Raw genomic sequence first — 19,439 nt, 5'->3', positions numbered from 1 at the left:
GTGGTGTGGACAGAGTGTGGCGTCCCACCTCTTTTCCACCTTAGTGTCGTTTTATACTATATAGTAACACCGTGGAGATTGAAATTTCTGGAATGACAGGAATTGTAGATTCCAAAGGTAGTCACAGTAGTTTAAAGGATATCCTCTTATAGAGGCAAGTTCTGGTCCGAATTAGATGTCTATACTGCGGGGTACCCCAATGTGGATAGTGGTGGGATAAGGTAATCAGGGAAAAAGTAACTTTAAATACCCCGGACTCCCCGCTATTCTCCTCCGTTTTGAACAGCAAGAGACGCCCGCAGCCACAGACGTCTGCCGTCCGTCAAAACCGGAGGGACGCGGTCATGCCTCTGGGGGGAAGGTATCACTGACTTTGGGACCCACAAGGGGACTGTCTGCCGTGAACCTTCCCTCCTACGGGGTGGGTTACCTTCTCTCCTGTGCTCGATCCCGTCAAACACTTCCACTGCTTCCTTCTGTCCTCTCTCAGACTGACGATCGGTGCTCTGCTCGCTGGTCTGTCCCCTCTCGGCCGTGCGGCTCCGTTTTTCCTCCACAGAATCTCCTGTGTGTAGAATTTGTTCCGTCCAGATCTACTTCAAAGTGCTGCTGTATTCTATAGTAGTATTGAAAGAGAATGGTGGTGTAATGCTCTGTTCCTTCTCCAACGCGTATTGACCCGTTTGGGTCTTCCTCAGGGAGTCCTTAGTCACCATCTTTGTTGGGGGCTTTTTATGCCCATACTTGATTATGTCATCCAAGTGGGTGTATCCATATTTCCTCTGCATGAGCTAGATGGATACACTGTGTCTTCGGATTTCCGACATGTTTAAACAGAATTGTATAGAAAACACTGAATGCTGCATGTGGCTGTGTGTAACACCAGGGGATAGGATAAAATACAATAAAAATCTTATATTTTTTTGTGTTGGTTTTGCAAATAATAAATTATAATACTGAGAATGAAACTGAAAATGAAAAAAATAAGAAAAAAATTATTTTTTGTGTTTGTATCAGATCTATTGATAAAACAGTATATATTCAGTCTGACAGGATTAATTTGTGATTTATTGTTAGTCTATAATGTCAATTTCATTATGGGGATAAAATAAACAAAATGCATTTTTTTATGTTACTTCATTTGTGATATATTGTAAGGATGGGAATAAAGCTGAGAGTGAAAAATTGTTGTCTCGGACGGATTGATCTAACAGTGTCTATACTGTCTACCATAATAGATTCGTGAATTGCTAGTATTCTAACATGTCACTTTCGTTAGAGGAATTATGAGTTTTTGGCTCCTAATACCCAGTTGTTGTGTGTTGTGTAGTGATAATAAATATTTGTTAGTTGATGGAAATAGATAGATTTGAGGAGGTTATGCATAAACACCTGCATTGTATAACTGAGTGTATCGTTTTTGGTCTAATTATTTGTTATTTGTACACTGGAAAGTAGCTCTGGTTGTACAAAATGTCATAGTGACATATTTAATGTCATGCTGGCCGTTAATATAAATGCTGGAGGGATATTGGGCTCTAAATAACCATCAGTTCATCACTATTGACCTCACTTCTTTGTCTAAATTTAGGCCTTGTGGTCTCAGTGTTTTTAGTATGTACATCCGCCTCAATTCCTCTTTGTTGATTTTTTTCAAAAAATCTCCTCCTCTCCAATTAGGTGGTACTAACTTAATTCCCAGGATTTTCAAGCCTGTCGGGTTGCTGTCATGTAGTTCTTTAAAATGCTGTGACAGATTGTGTGTCTCTAGACCGTGTTTCACATTTCTGACATGTTCTGCTATTCTCGTTTTAAGGGGTCTTGTTGTTCTTCCTACGTACTGTAGTTTGCACGGGCATTCAGCTAGGTAAATCACCCCTTTGCTGTGACATGAAATATGTTCTTGTATCTCAAAAACTTCCCCTGTTTTGTTGGAAATAAAGTTGGTAACCCTTTTGGTGCTCACTTTGTGTGTTCTACAGTAATTGCAGGTGCCACAATGAAAGAAACCTTTGCTGAGTTTCTGTCCTATCATGGTAGTCTGTATTTTTTCTACTTTTCTAAGAAAGACAGACCCACACAAAACAAAAAACCTGGTCCTATGGCGAAGATACATAGACGACGTGATTTTCATCTGGCAGGGCACAGAAGAAAGACTGTTAGATTTTCTCACATACATCAATTCAAACAATAAGAATCTGGTTTTCACTACAGAACACAGTAAATCAACAGTGAATTTTTTAGATATAACAGTCTTCATAGAAAATTCTACCATTCATACAAAAACCTTTCAGAAGAGTGTAGACGTGAATAGCTACATCCTAAATAGTAGTGCACATCACCCAAACTGGCTAAAGAGCATCCCACTAGGCCAGTTCAAACGGATAAGAAAAAACTGTACAAAAATAGAAGATTTCAAAACACAAGCAGAAGAAATGAAATGCCACTTTATAGAAAAGGGATATAAAGAAGACATTCTGGAGAAAGATTTAGAAAAAGCAAAAGAAACAGATAGAAATACTCTCCTAACCTATAAAAATAAAGAAACATCAAATGAAGCTTTCAAGACAGCCTTTATTACACAATACAACACAAATAACAGACAGTTAGAAAAGATCTTATACAGACACTGGCATATCCTACTAGAAGACGACATCCTAGCAGAGAAACTCCCATCAAGGCCAAAAGTTATCTACAAAAGAGCACCAGACCTAAAATCGAGATTGTCACACAGTCACCTTAGAAAAGTAGAAAAAATACAGACTACCATGATAGGACAGAAATTAAGCAAAGGTTTCTTTCATTGTGGCACCTGCAATTACTGTAGAACACACAAAGTGAGCACCAAAAGGGTTACCAACTTTATTTCCAACAAAACAGGGGAAGTTTTTGAGATACAAGAACATATTTCATGTCACAGCAAAGGGGTGATTTACCTAGCTGAATGCCCGTGCAAACTACAGTACGTAGGAAGAACAACAAGACCCCTTAAAACGAGAATAGCAGAACATGTCAGAAATGTGAAACACGGTCTAGAGACACACAATCTGTCACAGCATTTTAAAGAACTACATGACAGCAACCCGACAGGCTTGAAAATCCTGGGAATTAAGTTAGTACCACCTAATTGGAGAGGAGGAGATTTTTTGAAAAAAATCAACAAAGAGGAATTGAGGCGGATGTACATACTAAAAACACTGAGACCACAAGGCCTAAATTTAGACAAAGAAGTGAGGTCAATAGTGATGAACTGATGGTTATTTAGAGCCCAATACCCCTCCAGCATTTATATTAACGGCCAGCATGACATTAAATATGTCACTATGACATTTTGTACAACCAGAGCTACTTTCCAGTGTACAAATAACAAATAATTAGACCAAAAACGATACACTCAGTTATACAATGCAGGTGTTTATGCATAACCTCCTCAAATCTATCTATTTCCATCAACTAACAAATATTTATTATCACTACACAACACACAACAACTGGGTATTAGGAGCCAAAAACTCATAATTCCTCTAACGAAAGTGACATGTTAGAATACTAGCAATTCACGAATCTATTATGGTAGACAGTATAGACACTGTTAGATCAATCCGTCCGAGACAACAATTTTTCACTCTCAGCTTTATTCCCATCCTTACAATATATCACAAATGAAGTAACATAAAAAAATGCATTTTGTTTATTTTATCCCCATAATGAAATTGACATTATAGACTAACAATAAATCACAAATTAATCCTGTCAGACTGAATATATACTGTTTTATCAATAGATCTGATACAAACACAAAAAATAATTTTTTTCTTATTTTTTTCATTTTCAGTTTCATTCTCAGTATTATAATTTATTATTTGCAAAACCAACACAAAAAAATATAAGATTTTTATTGTATTTTATCCTATCCCCTGGTGTTACACACAGCCACATGCAGCATTCAGTGTTTTCTATACAATTCTGTTTAAACATGTCGGAAATCCGAAGACACAGTGTATCCATCTAGCTCATGCAGAGGAAATATGGATACACCCACTTGGATGACATAATCAAGTATGGGCATAAAAAGCCCCCAACAAAGATGGTGACTAAGGACTCCCTGAGGAAGACCCAAACGGGTCAATACGCGTTGGAGAAGGAACAGAGCATTACACCACCATTCTCTTTCAATACTACTATAGAATACAGCAGCACTTTGAAGTAGATCTGGACGGAACAAATTCTACACACAGGAGATTCTGTGGAGGAAAAACGGAGCCGCACGGCCGAGAGGGGACAGACCAGCGAGCAGAGCACCGATCGTCAGTCTGAGAGAGGACAGAAGGAAGCAGTGGAAGTGTTTGACGGGATCGAGCACAGGAGAGAAGGTAACCCACCCCGTAGGAGGGAAGGTTCACGGCAGACAGTCCCCTTGTGGGTCCCAAAGTCAGTGATACCTTCCCCCCAGAGGCATGACCGCGTCCCTCCGGTTTTGACGGACGGCAGACGTCTGTGGCTGCGGGCGTCTCTTGCTGTTCAAAACGGAGGAGAATAGCGGGGAGTCCGGGGTATTTAAAGTTACTTTTTCCCTGATTACCTTATCCCACCACTATCCACATTGGGGTACCCCGCAGTATAGACATCTAATTCGGACCAGAACTTGCCTCTATAAGAGGATATCCTTTAAACTACTGTGACTACCTTTGGAATCTACAATTCCTGTCATTCCAGAAATTTCAATCTCCACGGTGTTACTATATAGTATAAAACGACACTAAGGTGGAAAAGAGGTGGGACGCCACACTCTGTCCACACCACACATTTGGGACTTGCATTTTTCAAATATTTTTCATATTATTCAGGCGCAACACACAAAGCTTGACCTGATATATATATATTTCTTATTTATTACTTTGCGAATATTTTCATTTTTATTTTTATTCTTATTTTTTTCTTATTTTTCAATTTTTCTTATTTCTATTTTCAAGTTTGCATTTTTTCATTTTTATTAATTTTTGCTCCAAACTTATTTTTCCACATATTTGCAAAAAGCAAAATCTTGACCTTATATTATTTATACGAATAAACGTTAACCTATTATTCATACTACATATCATCTCGTGGTTTTTCATTCAAACAAATTATTCCTAACATTTTTTCTTTGCACGCAGGCGCAGTTGTGTAAACCCTGTTAAAACGCCATATATATATATATATATATATATATATTAAAAAAATTGTTTATTTATTTTTTGTTCACACAAGAGAGAGATTAATATATACATATCTTTTATTTATATGTATATTATTTATTTATTTATATGTATCATGATATACATGATATATATATATGTTGAAGTGGTACCGCACACACATCTTGTACAAAGTCAATTCCTGGGTGCACCTAACACAAGCTAGTCCATAAATATATAAACAAGGTTCCACCAGAGGTGGAGGGGCACTCACAGACTCAATTTGGTCCAAGTTCATAAATTGTTAATAGTTCAAAAATAAGTTTCGACCCAACATATGGGTCCTTCTCAAGACCGGCTAGTGTACAACAGTAGTAGATGAAATCTTGTATGTACAAGTCAAAATAATAATTCTGCAAAACAAACAAAACACATATAGACCCTCCCCAGGCTCCGTTACCAGAAAAAGCATCAGTACAGTGATAGCCAAAATAAATACCAAAGGCCTAAATTCAGGTGAGAATGGAAAGAGGACTATAGCCAACAGTGTACACCACAAAGAGTATACTCAAAACACTTACATAGGGGCAATCTTCACAGGTAAACATCAAAAACCATCCCCAAAGGGGAACAAAAAGGCCAACTGCTATAAGCAAAATACAAGATAATGCAGCGTCACACAACACCGACCAATCAAGGTACCAAAAATAGCACAGAACCATACTGTTAATAAATACACACTGGATCATAACGGTAGAAAGCCCTTTACACTTCATTTCTTCAATAAGGAGATACATGCAAATAGTATTTAAAGAAAAATGAAAAAATAAATACAGGTTGAGTATCCCATATCCAAATATTCCGAAATACGGAATATTCCGAAATACGGACTTTTTTGAGTGAGAGTGAGATAGTGAAACCTTCGTTTTTTGGTGGCTCAATGTACACAAACTTTGTTTAATACACAAAGTTATTAAAAATATTGTATTAAATGACCTACAGCCTGTGTGTATAAGGTGTATATGAAACATAAATGAATGATGTGAATGTAGACACACTTTGTTTAATGCACAAAATGATAAAAAAATATTGGCTAAAATGACCTTCAGGCTGTGTGTATAAGGTGTATATGAAACATAAATGCATTCAGTGCTTAGACTTGGGCCCCATCGCCATGATATCTCATTATGGTATGCGATTATTCCAAAATACGGAAAAATCCAATATCCAAAACACCTCTGGTCCCATGCATTTTGGATAAGGGATACTCAACCAGTATATATATATATATATATATATATACTGTAATGTATATTCCTTACCAGGCAATAATACAAGCAATGCACATTAAAAACTTACTCAGACAAGCCATATAAATAGAAAAGCCATCTCAGGATACATTTCCAATACCCATGGTACACACTGAAAAGGTACAGCTATAACACTGTCAGGTCACATACACAACATGATAAACCAAAGCATATCATGTAGAGCCACCAAGTAAAAAAGTGCTCACATCAGTCCACAGTGTGCACAATCACATCCTGGATGGCTGCAACCCATGTAACAAATGACCGGGGTTTTATACATCCGCACCCGGAAGTGCTTAACACGGAAGTTCAAGGGCATAACTGCAGTGCTTATAAAGATACGTACACATATAGTCAATATGCTAAATACGGCTGCTTTAATAATACACCCAGATACGGGAAGCACTCATGGGGATAACCTGAAAAAACAAAAAAAACACAGGTGCGCAGTCCTCCATGCGCGTTCCAAGGCCGGAATCACCCTGCATTCCAAAGACCGGAAATACACATGCGTTCCACCGGCAGCCGCCGTGGAACGCTCTCATAGACAGCCAAGGCCCACGTATATAATGTAATAGGGATAAAACGTGAATAAGACCTAGCAACGGAACCTGGGGGCAAAATAGAGGCAATAGAAACATCAGACCACTCATCCAGACATGAATAACTGAAAACATAAACTATACGTGAATAAATGCATCAACAATAGAAAATTAACAAATAAAAAAATATATAAACTAAATAATAAATGATGATTACATAAAAATAAATATAAAAATTAAATAATGTAAAAGGTAAAAAATAAATATAAAAATAAAAATGAAAACAATAATAAATATAAATACATACACATATACAAAACACAGTTCTGAGGGCGCTAGTGTTATTGTTAGCAAACTATATCTAGAATAACAGCATAGGGAATATTGTGAAACATACAAACAATGTAATAGATACAAATAAACTGTATTTACAATTCCACACAGGAAAGCACATATACATAAATATATTATTGCATGGTAAATTGTTCCAATTGTTTTGGGCAGATTGTTTTGATGAAAAGTTGTTCAAATGGTGATACAAATATCAAAAAGACACAGAACCCAACGCGTTTCATCCCAAATGACTTCTTCATAGGTAAGTATCTAAATAATAAATAAAGTAACTAAGTACAGCACATAATGATATTGACAAAGGCAGATAATAATAACAATTTATTATTGACAGTGATCAAAAGACATGGATACATACCAATAATTATGGAAAACATGATGTACAGAGAAATGTCACTAGAAGTGCCGGTTTGGAACAATCTGAAAACGAATACATTATTTTTACATTATCAAACTCTGTTTAACAATCCAAAAAATGAGAGCAGGTGTGACTAGATATACATACCATATTGGTTTTGCCACATGGAAAATCAATAAAAACATCAATTACAATGTGATAGATAAGTCTTCAAAAAATAATTCTTAGAAGGAAGTGCTATATATGATAATCAACTATTATGTTGGACCTACAAAAAAGGGATGATGAGGAACCATTAGAAGGGTCATACCAAAATATTACAGAAATATTAGTGGAGACCATTATGAATGGTTATACATACAAAGAAAATGCTTAAACGTAAGGAACACTACTGCACGTATACTGGTTCCACTACATGGTACAATGGCATTCACCGAACCAGCAGAGAGGTGATCTGTAGGAGTTTACATACACCAGTTAAAAATTGGTATGAAACATCCAAATAACTTGAAATTATGAGGCTATACACTGCTCATTAGGATTTTGAAATACTGTATAATATTTCCTAAAGTTTAAGTTCTTAATCAAGCATATAAGATAATATGGAATAGAACATTCCATCCATAGATATAATAAATTGTAAAATTTTGAAATTTTATACAATAATATATGATATATTCTAAAGTAAGTAAAAAGTATATACAAGTCTCATATCATATATGGGAGCAATAAACAACTATAAACATATGATACTCACAAGAGCCCTCACTTTTTCATCCACCTCATTCTACTATTGAACTCTGACAGATACCCATCAGGCTCTTGTGAGTATTATATGTTTATAGTTGTTTATTGCTCCCATATATGATATGAGACTTGTATATACTTTTTACTTACTTTAGAATATATTATATATTATTGTATAAATTGTTAAAATCTTTATATGTGTGGTCTAAATAAAAAAGCCCCTTCTCATTCAACTATTATGGGTCAGACTTAATTCCATTTTTGTATATATACCATTCATTAAGTGGTTATAGGTAATATAGATCTGGAATAACTATATGCTACATGGAATAGATACCTATTAAGGTGTCCCATGGACACATTATATAAATATGTTCTGTGTTTTATTCTTTATCATCTTATATCTTCTATGCCCAATTGTTATATTATATCTATGGATGCAATGTTCTATTCCATATTATCTTATATGCTTGATTAAGAACTTGAACTTTAGGAAATATTATATTTTCAAATCCTAATGAGCAATGTATAGTCTCATAATTTCAAGTTATTTGGGTGTTTTATACCAATTTTTAACTGGTGTATTTAAACTCCTACAGATCACCTCTCTGCTGGTTCGGTGAATGCCATTGTACCATGTAGTGGAACCAGTATAAGTTCAGTAGCGTTCCTTACGTTTACGCATTTTCTTGGTATGTATAACCATTCATAATGGTCTCTACTATTATGTTTGTAACATTTTGGTATGACCCTTCTAATGGTCCCTCATCCTCCTTTTTTGTAGGCCCAACATAATCGTTGGTTATCACATATAGCAGTTCCTTCTAAGGATTATTTCTTGAAGAATTATCTATTACATTTTAAATTGATGTTTTTATTGATTTTCCATGTGGGAAAACCAATATGGTATGTATATCTAGTCACACCTGCTCTCCTTGTTGGATTCTTTTGTTAAACAGACTCTGATAATGTAAAAATTATGTGTTAGTTTTCAGATTGTTCCAAACCGGCACATCTAGTGACATTTCTCCGTACACCATGTTTTCCATAATTATTGGTATGTATCCATGTATATTGATCACTGTCAATAATGAATGGTTATTATTATCTACCTTTGTCAATATCATTATGCGTTGTACTTAGTTACATTATTTATTATTTAGATACTTACCCCTGAAGAAGTCATTTGGGATGAAACGCATTTGGTTCTGTGTCTTTTTGTTATCTGTATCACCGTTTGAACAACTTTTTTATCAAAACAATCTGCCCCATTCAACTGGAAAAATTTCCCATGCAATTATATATTTATGTATATGTGCTTTCTTGTGCGGAATTGTAAATACATTTTATTTGTATCTATTACATTGTTTGTATGTTTCACAATATTCCCTATGTTGTTATTCTAGATATACAGTTTGCTAACAACAACTCTATTGCCCTCAGAACTGTGTTTTGTGTTTTATCTATGAGCCCTTACTAGCAGTGGGCTCTTCTAGAGGTGCTGCTGGTTATTTGTCCTAGCGCAGTTGGGTAATTGTCTTCTACATATACATATACACATATTTACAATCTAGAAAAAGTTAATATACAGAAGCATATAATAACGGTAACAAATAGAAAAAATATATGCACACATGTATATGCATAATAATTGTTAAGACAACACATATTCATTACAATAGACATATGAACAATAATAATAAATAATAATAAAGATAATGAAAATAAACAAATAAAAAAAATAAGAAAACACAAATAATACCAAAAGGATAAATGAACACAATATAAATGCAAAAAAACAAAAGAATAAATTAATTAATAAACACTAGGGATGCAGGTAAATGCCCAACCGACAATTAAATGTATAGATGAACGGTACTACATGTATCCAGACACATGCGTGTACGTATAGATGTACGTCTGCACATGTGTCTCCATACAGGCAGGCCACTAAGTGTCAATCAAAAAAGTAGAGATAGATGACACAATGTATTAGATGAAAAGATTCAAAGGATTATATTCATTTAGACCTTTCGGTGCTAGAGTGTCCAATGTATAAATCCAATAGCTCTCACGTTGTTTAAACATAAGCACACAATCTCCACCATGTGGTTTAGGAGGGATCCAGTCAATTAATTTACATCGTAGGCTCGATACCTGATGTCCAAGGGCGAGAAAATGGCGTGCTACAGATTTATCTGTGGCCCCAGTCTCTAGAGCAGCCTGGATAGTAGTATGGTGGTTAGCCATCCAATCTCTAAAAGTTCTCGTGGTAAGTCCCACATAGTAAAGACCACATGGGCACGTTAAGACATAAATTACAAAATCAAGATGACAATGCAGATGATACAGAATATTGATTTTTCTACCAGTATGCGGATGTATAATTTTAGGTCCAACCAACATGGACCAACAAGTGATGCAACTGCCACATGAAAAACTTCCAAATTTGGTCTTCATTACTTGAACCAGATTTGGTCTGGTGTCCAGGTACACAGTAGGATGCATTAGCATGTTTTAAATTAGGGCCCCTTCCATAGGCCATCATTGGTACAGACATTCGAGTAAAGGGCAGAGCTGGATCCGATGTTATAATGGACCAATTCTTTTTTAAGGATTTCTGAATACTACTCGACATACTGTTAAAGGTGATTGGAAAAATCATGCGATTGTCCATGATTTTGCCTTCATAGATATTCTTCGCCTTTTGAAGACATCTTCGCAACACCTTGGTACTATACCCACTTTCCATAAATCGAGCGGTCATCTCCGATAGCTGTTGCTCTGTAGCCAAGGCCTCAGAGTATATACGCATTACTCTGAGATATTGCGAAACTGGTAGGTTATCCTTAAGTGCTGGGGGATGATGGCTGCTAGCCAAGAGCATTGTATTTCGATCAGTAGACTTACGAAAAAGTGTAGTAGCCAACTTCCCATTTGTGATGAAGACTGTAATATCCAGAAAGCTGATGTTCTTTATAGATGTTGTATAGGTGAATTTGATTGGACAATCCAGACTGTTTAGATCCTCAACCATGCTTATAAATTACTGTTCCGATCCAGCCCAGAGCAAAAATACATCATCAATGAAGCGTTTATACAGATGAATACATTCATCATACTGTGGATATATATATATATATTTAGTTTCGTAATCCATCGTGTAAAGGTTGACACATGAAGGGGCCAGATTAGACCCCATAGCCGTACCTGACTTCTGGAGAAAAAATATATATCCTTGTACATAAAATTATTTAAACTCAAAACCAAATGTGTTAATTTGAGGATGTACTCAACTGGTTGCTCAAGGTGTAATGATTGTATTAATGCTCTCCAGACTTTAGCCAAACCTTGTTCATGTGGAATAACTGTGTATAAAGAGCACACATCCATAGTTGCCAACAGTATTCAGAACTTGATTCTTAAGGAGTTGTAAAAAATCATTAGAGTCCTTAATGTAACTCTTGCTCATTCCGACCAGCGGCTGTAAAATACTATCAATATAGATAGCTATGGGTTGTAGCAAGGACCCTTCCACATGGATGATTGGTCTCCCAGGGGGCTTATTAAGCATTTTGTGTATCTTGGGGAGAGTGTATATAATGGGACAATTGGGATGTTCTACGGTCAGGAAATTAAAGAGATCTGTATTAAGCCAACCACTTTCCAATCCGCGCTTAAGGAAACCATCAACTCTACTTTTTATACCTGCAACTGGGTTATAATCAAGTTTCAAATAGGTGATACTATCTGAAAGCTGGTGTGTGATTTCATTATCATATTCAGTCCAATTCTGGATTACCACAGCCCCACTGGCCTAATGACCAAGTTGGGATTGTCACGTAATCTGATCAGAGCACCTCGTTCTGCAGGGAACAGATTATAATAAACCTTTGATGTTTGACACTCATTGATATCTTTTTGAACTATTCTAAGAAAGGTCTTAATAGTAGCGTTGGATGATACAGGATCGAACTGGGATTTAGGCTTAATCCCTTTCTAGTAAAACATCATGGGCTTTGTCACTAAAAAGTTCTTTCAGTCGAAGACTACGACCAAATTTGTACAAATCAACAGTATTTTGACATTTATTGTGTCTAGCAGTCGGAACAAAGGACAATCCTCGAGATATGGTGACACTTACTTCGTTACCAGAAAAAACATCAGTACAGTGATAGCCAAAAGAAATACCAAAGGCCCAAATTCAGGTGAGAATGGAAAGAGGACTATAGCCAACAGTGTACACCACAAAGAGTATACTCAAAACACTTACATAGGGGCAATCTTCACAGGTAAACATCAGAAACCATCCCCAAAGGGGAACAAAAAGGCCAACTGCTATAAGCAAAATAAAAGATAATGCAGCGTCACACAACACCGACCAATCAAGGTACCAAAAATAGCACAGAACCATACTGTTAATAAATACACACTGGATCATAATGGTAGAAAGCCCTTTACACTTCATTTCTTCAATAAGGAGATACATGCAAATAGTATTTAAAGACAAATGAAAAAATAAATATATATATATATATATATATATATATATAAAAATATACTGTAATGTATCTTCCTTACCAGGCAATAATACAAGCAATGCACATTAAAAACTTACTCAGACAAGCCATATAAATAGAAAAGCCATCTCAGGATACATGTCCAATACCCATGGTAAACACTGAAAAGGTACAGCTATAACACTGTCAGGTCACATACACAACATGATAAACCAAAGCATATCATATAGAGCCACCAAGTAAAAAAGTACTCACATCAGTCCACAGTGTGCACAATCACATCCTGGATGGCTGCAACCCATGTAACAAATGACCGGGGTTTTATACATCCGCACCCGGAAGTGCTTAACACGGAAGTTCACGGGCATAACTGCAGTGCTTATAAAGATACGTACACATATAGTCAATATGCTAAATATGGCGCACTCATGGGGATAACCTGAAAAAACAAAAAAAACACAGGTGCACAGTCCTCCATGCGCGTTCCAAGGCCGGAATCACCCTGCATTCCAAAGACCGGAAATACACATGTGTTCCACTGGCAGCCGCCGTGGAACGCTTTCATAGACAGCCAAGGCCCACGTATATAATGTAATAGGGATAAAACGTGAATAAGACCTAGCAACGGAACCTGGGGGCAAAATAGAGGCAATAGAAACATCAGACCACTCATCCAGACATGAATAACTGAAAACATAAACTATACGTGAATAAATGCATCAACAATAGAAAATTAACAAATAAAAAAATATATAAACTAAATAATAAATGATGATTACATAAAAATAAATATAAAAATTAAATAACTTAAAAGGTAAAAAATAAATATAAAAATAAAAATGAAAACAATAATAAATATAAATACATACACATATACAAAACACAGTTCTGAGGGCGCTAGTGTTATTGTTAGCAAACTGTATATCTAGAATAACAGCATAGGGAATATTGTGAAACATAAAAACAATGTAATAGATACAAATAAAATGTATTTACAATACCGCACAGGAAAGCACATATACATAAATATATTATTGCATGGGAAATTGTTCCAATTGAATTGGGCAGATTGTTTTGATGAAAAGTTGTTCAAATGGTGATACAAATATCAAAAAGACACAGAACCCAACGCGTTTCATCCCAAATGACTTCTTCATGGGTTAGTATCTAAATAATAAATAAAGTAACTAAGTTCAACACATAATGATATTGACAAAGGCAGATAATAATAACCATTTATTATTGACAGTGATCAAAAGACATGGATGCATACCAATAATTATGGAAAACATGATGTACAGAGAAATGTCACTAGAAGTGCCGGTTTGGAACAATCTGAAAACTAACACATTATTTTTACATTATCAGAGTCTGTTTAACAATCCAAAAAATGAGAGCAGGTGTGACTAGATATACATACCATATTGGTTTTCCCACATGGAAAATCAATAAAAACATCAATTACAATGTAATAGATAAGTCTTCAAAAAATAATTCTTAGAAGGAAGTGCTATATATGATAATCAACGATTATGTTGGACCTACAAAAAAGGGATGATGAGGGACCATTAGAAGGGTCATACCAAAATGTTTCAAAAATATTAGTGGAGACCATTATGAATGGTTATACATACAAAGAAAATGCTTAAACGTAAGGAACACTACTGAACGTATACTGGTTCCACTACATGGTACAATGGCATTCACCGAACCAGCAGAGAGGTGATCTGTAGGAGTTTACATACACCAGTTAAAAATTGGTATAAAACATCCAAATAACTTGAAATTATGAGGCTATGCACTGCTCATTAGGATTTGGAAATATAATATTTCCTAAAGTTTAAGTTCTTAATCAAGCATATAAGATAATATGGAATAGTACATTGCATCCATAGATATAATAAATTGTAAAATTTTGAAATTTTATACAATAATATATGATATATTCTAAAGTAAGTAAAAAGTATATACAAGTCTCATATCATATATGGGAGCAATAAACAACTATAAACATATGATACTCACAAGAGCCCTCACTTTTTCATCCACCTCATTCTACTATTGAACTCTGACAGATACCCATCAGGCTCTTGTGAGTATTATATGTTTATAGTTGTTTATTGCTCCCATATATGATATGAGACTTGTATATACTTTTTACTTACTTTAGAATATATTATATATTATTGTATAAAATGTTAAAATCTTTATATGTGTGGTCTAAATAAAAAAGCCCCTTCTCATTCAACTATTATGGGTCAGACTTAATTCCATTTTTGTATATATACCATTCATTAAGTGGTTATAGGTAATATAGATCTGGAATAACTATATGCTACATGGAATAGATACCTATTATGGTGTCCCATGGACACATTATATAAATATGTTCTGTGTTTTATTCTTTATCATCTTATATCTTCTATGCCCCATTGTTATATTATATCTATGGATGCAATGTTCTATTCCATATTATCTTATATGCTTGATTAAGAACTTGAACTTTAGGAAATATTATATTTTCAAATCCTAATGAGCAATGTATAGTCTCATAATTTCAAGTTATTTGGGTGTTTTATACCAATTTTTAACTGGTGTATTTAAACTCCTACAGATCACCTCTCTGCTGGTTCGGTGAATGCCATTGTACCATGTAGTGGAACCAGTATAAGTTCAGTAGTGTTCCTTACGTTTACGCATTTTCTTGGTATGTATAACCATTCATAATGGTCTCTACTATTATGTTTGTAACATTTTGGTATGACCCTTCTAATGGTCCCTCATCCTCCTTTTTTGTAGGCCCAACATAATCGTTGGTTATCATATATAGCAGTTCCTTCTAAGGATTATTTCTTGAAGAATTATCTATTACATTTTAAATTGATGTTTTTATTGATTTTCCATGTGGGAAAACCAATATGGTATGTATATCTAGTCACACCTGCTCTCCTTTTTGGATTCTTTTGTTAAACAGACTCTGATAATGTAAAAATAATGTGTTAGTTTTCAGATTGTTCCAAACCGGCACTTCTAGTGACATTTCTCTGTACATCATGTTTTCCATAATTATTGGTATGTATCCATGTATATTGATCACTGTCAATAATGAATGGTTATTATTATCTGCCTTTGTCAATATTATTATGCGTTGTACTTAGTTACATTATTTATTATTTAGATACTTACCCCTGAAGAAGTCATTTGGGATGAAACGCATTTGGTTCTGTGTCTTTTTGTTATCTGTATCACCGTTTGAACAACTTTTTTGTCAAAACAATCTGCCCCATTCAACTGGAAAAATTTCCCATGCAATTATATATATATGTATATGTGCTTTCCTGTGCGGAATTGTAAATAATTTTATTTGTATCTATTACATTGTTTGTATGTTTCACAATATTCCCTATGTTGTTATTCTAGATATACAGTTTGCTAACAACAACACTAGTGCCCTCAGAACTGTGTTTTGTGTTTTATCTATGAGCCCTTACTAGCAGTGGGCTCTTCTAGAGGTGCTGCTGGTTATTTGTCCTAGCGCAGTTGGGTAATTGTCTTCTACATATACATATACATATACACATATTCACAGTGTAGAAAAAGTTAATATATAGAAGCATATAATAACGGTAACAAATAGAAAAAATATATGCACACATGTATATGCATAATAATTGTTAAGACAACGCATATTCATTACAATAGACATATGAACAATAATAAATAATAATAATAATAAAGATAATGAAAATAAACAAATAAAAAAAATAAGAAAACACAAATAATACCAAAAGGATAAATGAACACAATATAAATGCAAAAAAAAACCAAAAGAATAAATAAATTAATAAACACTAGGGATGCAGGTAAATGCCCAACCGACAATTAAATGTATAGATGAACGGTACTACATGTATCCAGACACATGCGTGTACGTATAGATGTACGTCTGCACATGTGTCTCCATACAGGTAGGCCACTAAGTGTCAATCAAATATGTAGAGATAGATGACACAATGTATTAGATGAAAAGATTCAAAGGATTATATTCATTTAGACCTTTCGGTGCTAGAGTGTCCAATGTATAAATCCAATAGCTCTCACGTTGTTTTAACATAAGCACACAATCTCCACCATGTGGTTTAGGAGGGATCCAGTCAATTAATTTACATCGTAGGCTCGATACCTGATGTCCAAGGGCGAGAAAATGGCGTGCTACAGATTTATCTGTGGCCCCAGTCTCTAGAGCAGCCTGGATAGTAGTATGGTGGTTAGCCATCCAATCTCTAAAAGTTCTCGTGGTAAGTCCCACATAGTAAAGACCACATGGTTAAGACATAAATTACAAAATCAAGATGACAATGCAGATGATACAGAATATTGATTTTTCTACCAGTATGCGGATGTATAATTTTAGGTCCAACCAACATGGACCTACAAGTGATGCAACTGCCACATGAAAAACTTCCCAATTTGGTCTTCATTACTTGAACCAGATTTGGTCTGGTGTCCAGGTACACAGTAGGATGCATTAGCATGTTTTAAATTAGGGCCCCTTCCATAGGCCATCATTGGTACAGACATTCGAGTAAAGGGCAGAGCTGGATCCGATGTTATAATGGATCAATTCTTTTTTAAGGATTTCTGAATACTACTCGACATACTGTTAAAGGTGATTGGAAAAATCATGCGATTGTCCATGATTTTGCCTTCATAGATATTCTTCGCCTTTCAAAGACATCTTCGCAACACCTTGGTACTATACCCACGTTCCATAAATCGAGCGGTCATCTCCGATAGCTGTTGCTCTGTAGCCAAGGCCTCAGAGTATATACGCATTACTCTGAGATATTGCGAAACTGGTAGGTTATCCTTAAGTGCTTGGGGATGATGGCTGCTAGCCAAGAGCACTGTATTTCGATCATTAGACTTACGAAAAAGTGTAGTAGCCAACTTCCCATCTGTGATGCAGACTGTAATATCCAGAAAGCTGATGTTCTTTATAGATGTTGTATAGGTGAATTTGAATGGACAATCCAGACTGTTTAGATCCTCAACCATGCTTATAAATTACTGTTCCGATCCAGCCCATAGCAAAAATACATCATCAATGAAGCATTTATACAGATGAATACATTCACCATACTGTGGATATATATATATTTAGTTTCGTAATCCATCGTGTAAAGGTTGACGTATGAAGGGGCCAGATTAGACCCCATAGCCGTACCTGACTTCTGGAGAACAAAAATATATCCTTGTACATAAAATTATTTAAACTCAAAACCAAATGTGTTAATTCGAGGATGTACTCAACTGGTTGCTCAAGGTGTAATGATTGTATTAATGCTCTCCAGACTTTAGCCAAACCTTGTTCATGTGGAATAACTGTGTATAAAGAGCACACATCCATAGTTGCCAACAGTATTCAGAACTTGATTCTTAAGGAGTTGTAAAAAATCATTAGAGTCCTTAATGTAACTCTTGCTCATTCCGACCAGCGGCTGTAAAATACTATCAATATAAATAGCTATGGGTTGTAGCAAGGACCCTTCCACAGTGATGATTGGTCTCCCAGGGGGCTTATTAAGCATTTTGTGTATCTTGGGGAGAGTGTATATAATGGGACAATTGGGATGTTCTACGGTCAGGAAATTAAAGAGATCTGTATTAAGCCAACCACTTTCCAATCCGCGCTTAAGGAAACCATCAACTCTACTTTTTATACCTGCAACTGGGTTATAATCAAGTTTCAAATAGGTGTTACTATCTGAAAGCTGGTGTGTGATTTCATTATCATATTCAGTCCAATTCTGGATTACCACAGCCCCACTGGCCTAATGACCAAGTTGGGATTGTCACGTAATCTGATCAGAGCACCTCGTTCTGCAGGGAACAGATTATAATAAACCTTTGGTGTTTGACACTCATTGATATCTTTTTGAACTATTCTAAGAAAGGTCTTAATACTAGCGTTGGATGATACAGGATCGAACTGGGATTTAGGCTTAATCCCTTTCTATTAACATCATGGGCTTTGTCACTAAAAAGTTCTTTCAGTCGAAGACTACGACCAAATTTGTACATATCAACAGTATTTTGAAATTTATTGTGTCTAGCCGTCGGAACAAAGGACAATCCTCGAGATATGGTGACACTTACTTCGTTACCAGAAAAAAACATCAGTACAGTGATAGCCAAAAGAAATACCAAAGGCCCAAATTCAGGTGAGAATGGAAAGAGGACTATAGCCAGCAGTGTACACCACAAAGAGTATACTCAAAGCACTTACATAGGGGCAATCTTCACAGGTAAATATATATATATATATATATATATATATATATATACAGTATAGATAGATATGAAAACGCTTAGAAATCCATTTTTATTTTTTATTAATAGTTTTTTTTTACCTGCCTGTAAAATTAATTGTC

Source organism: Pseudophryne corroboree, chromosome 2 (assembly GCF_028390025.1).
Source record: "Pseudophryne corroboree isolate aPseCor3 chromosome 2, aPseCor3.hap2, whole genome shotgun sequence".
NCBI classification, from domain to species: Eukaryota; Metazoa; Chordata; class Amphibia; order Anura; family Myobatrachidae; genus Pseudophryne; species Pseudophryne corroboree.
Note: the sequence above shows the minus strand (reverse complement) of the source record.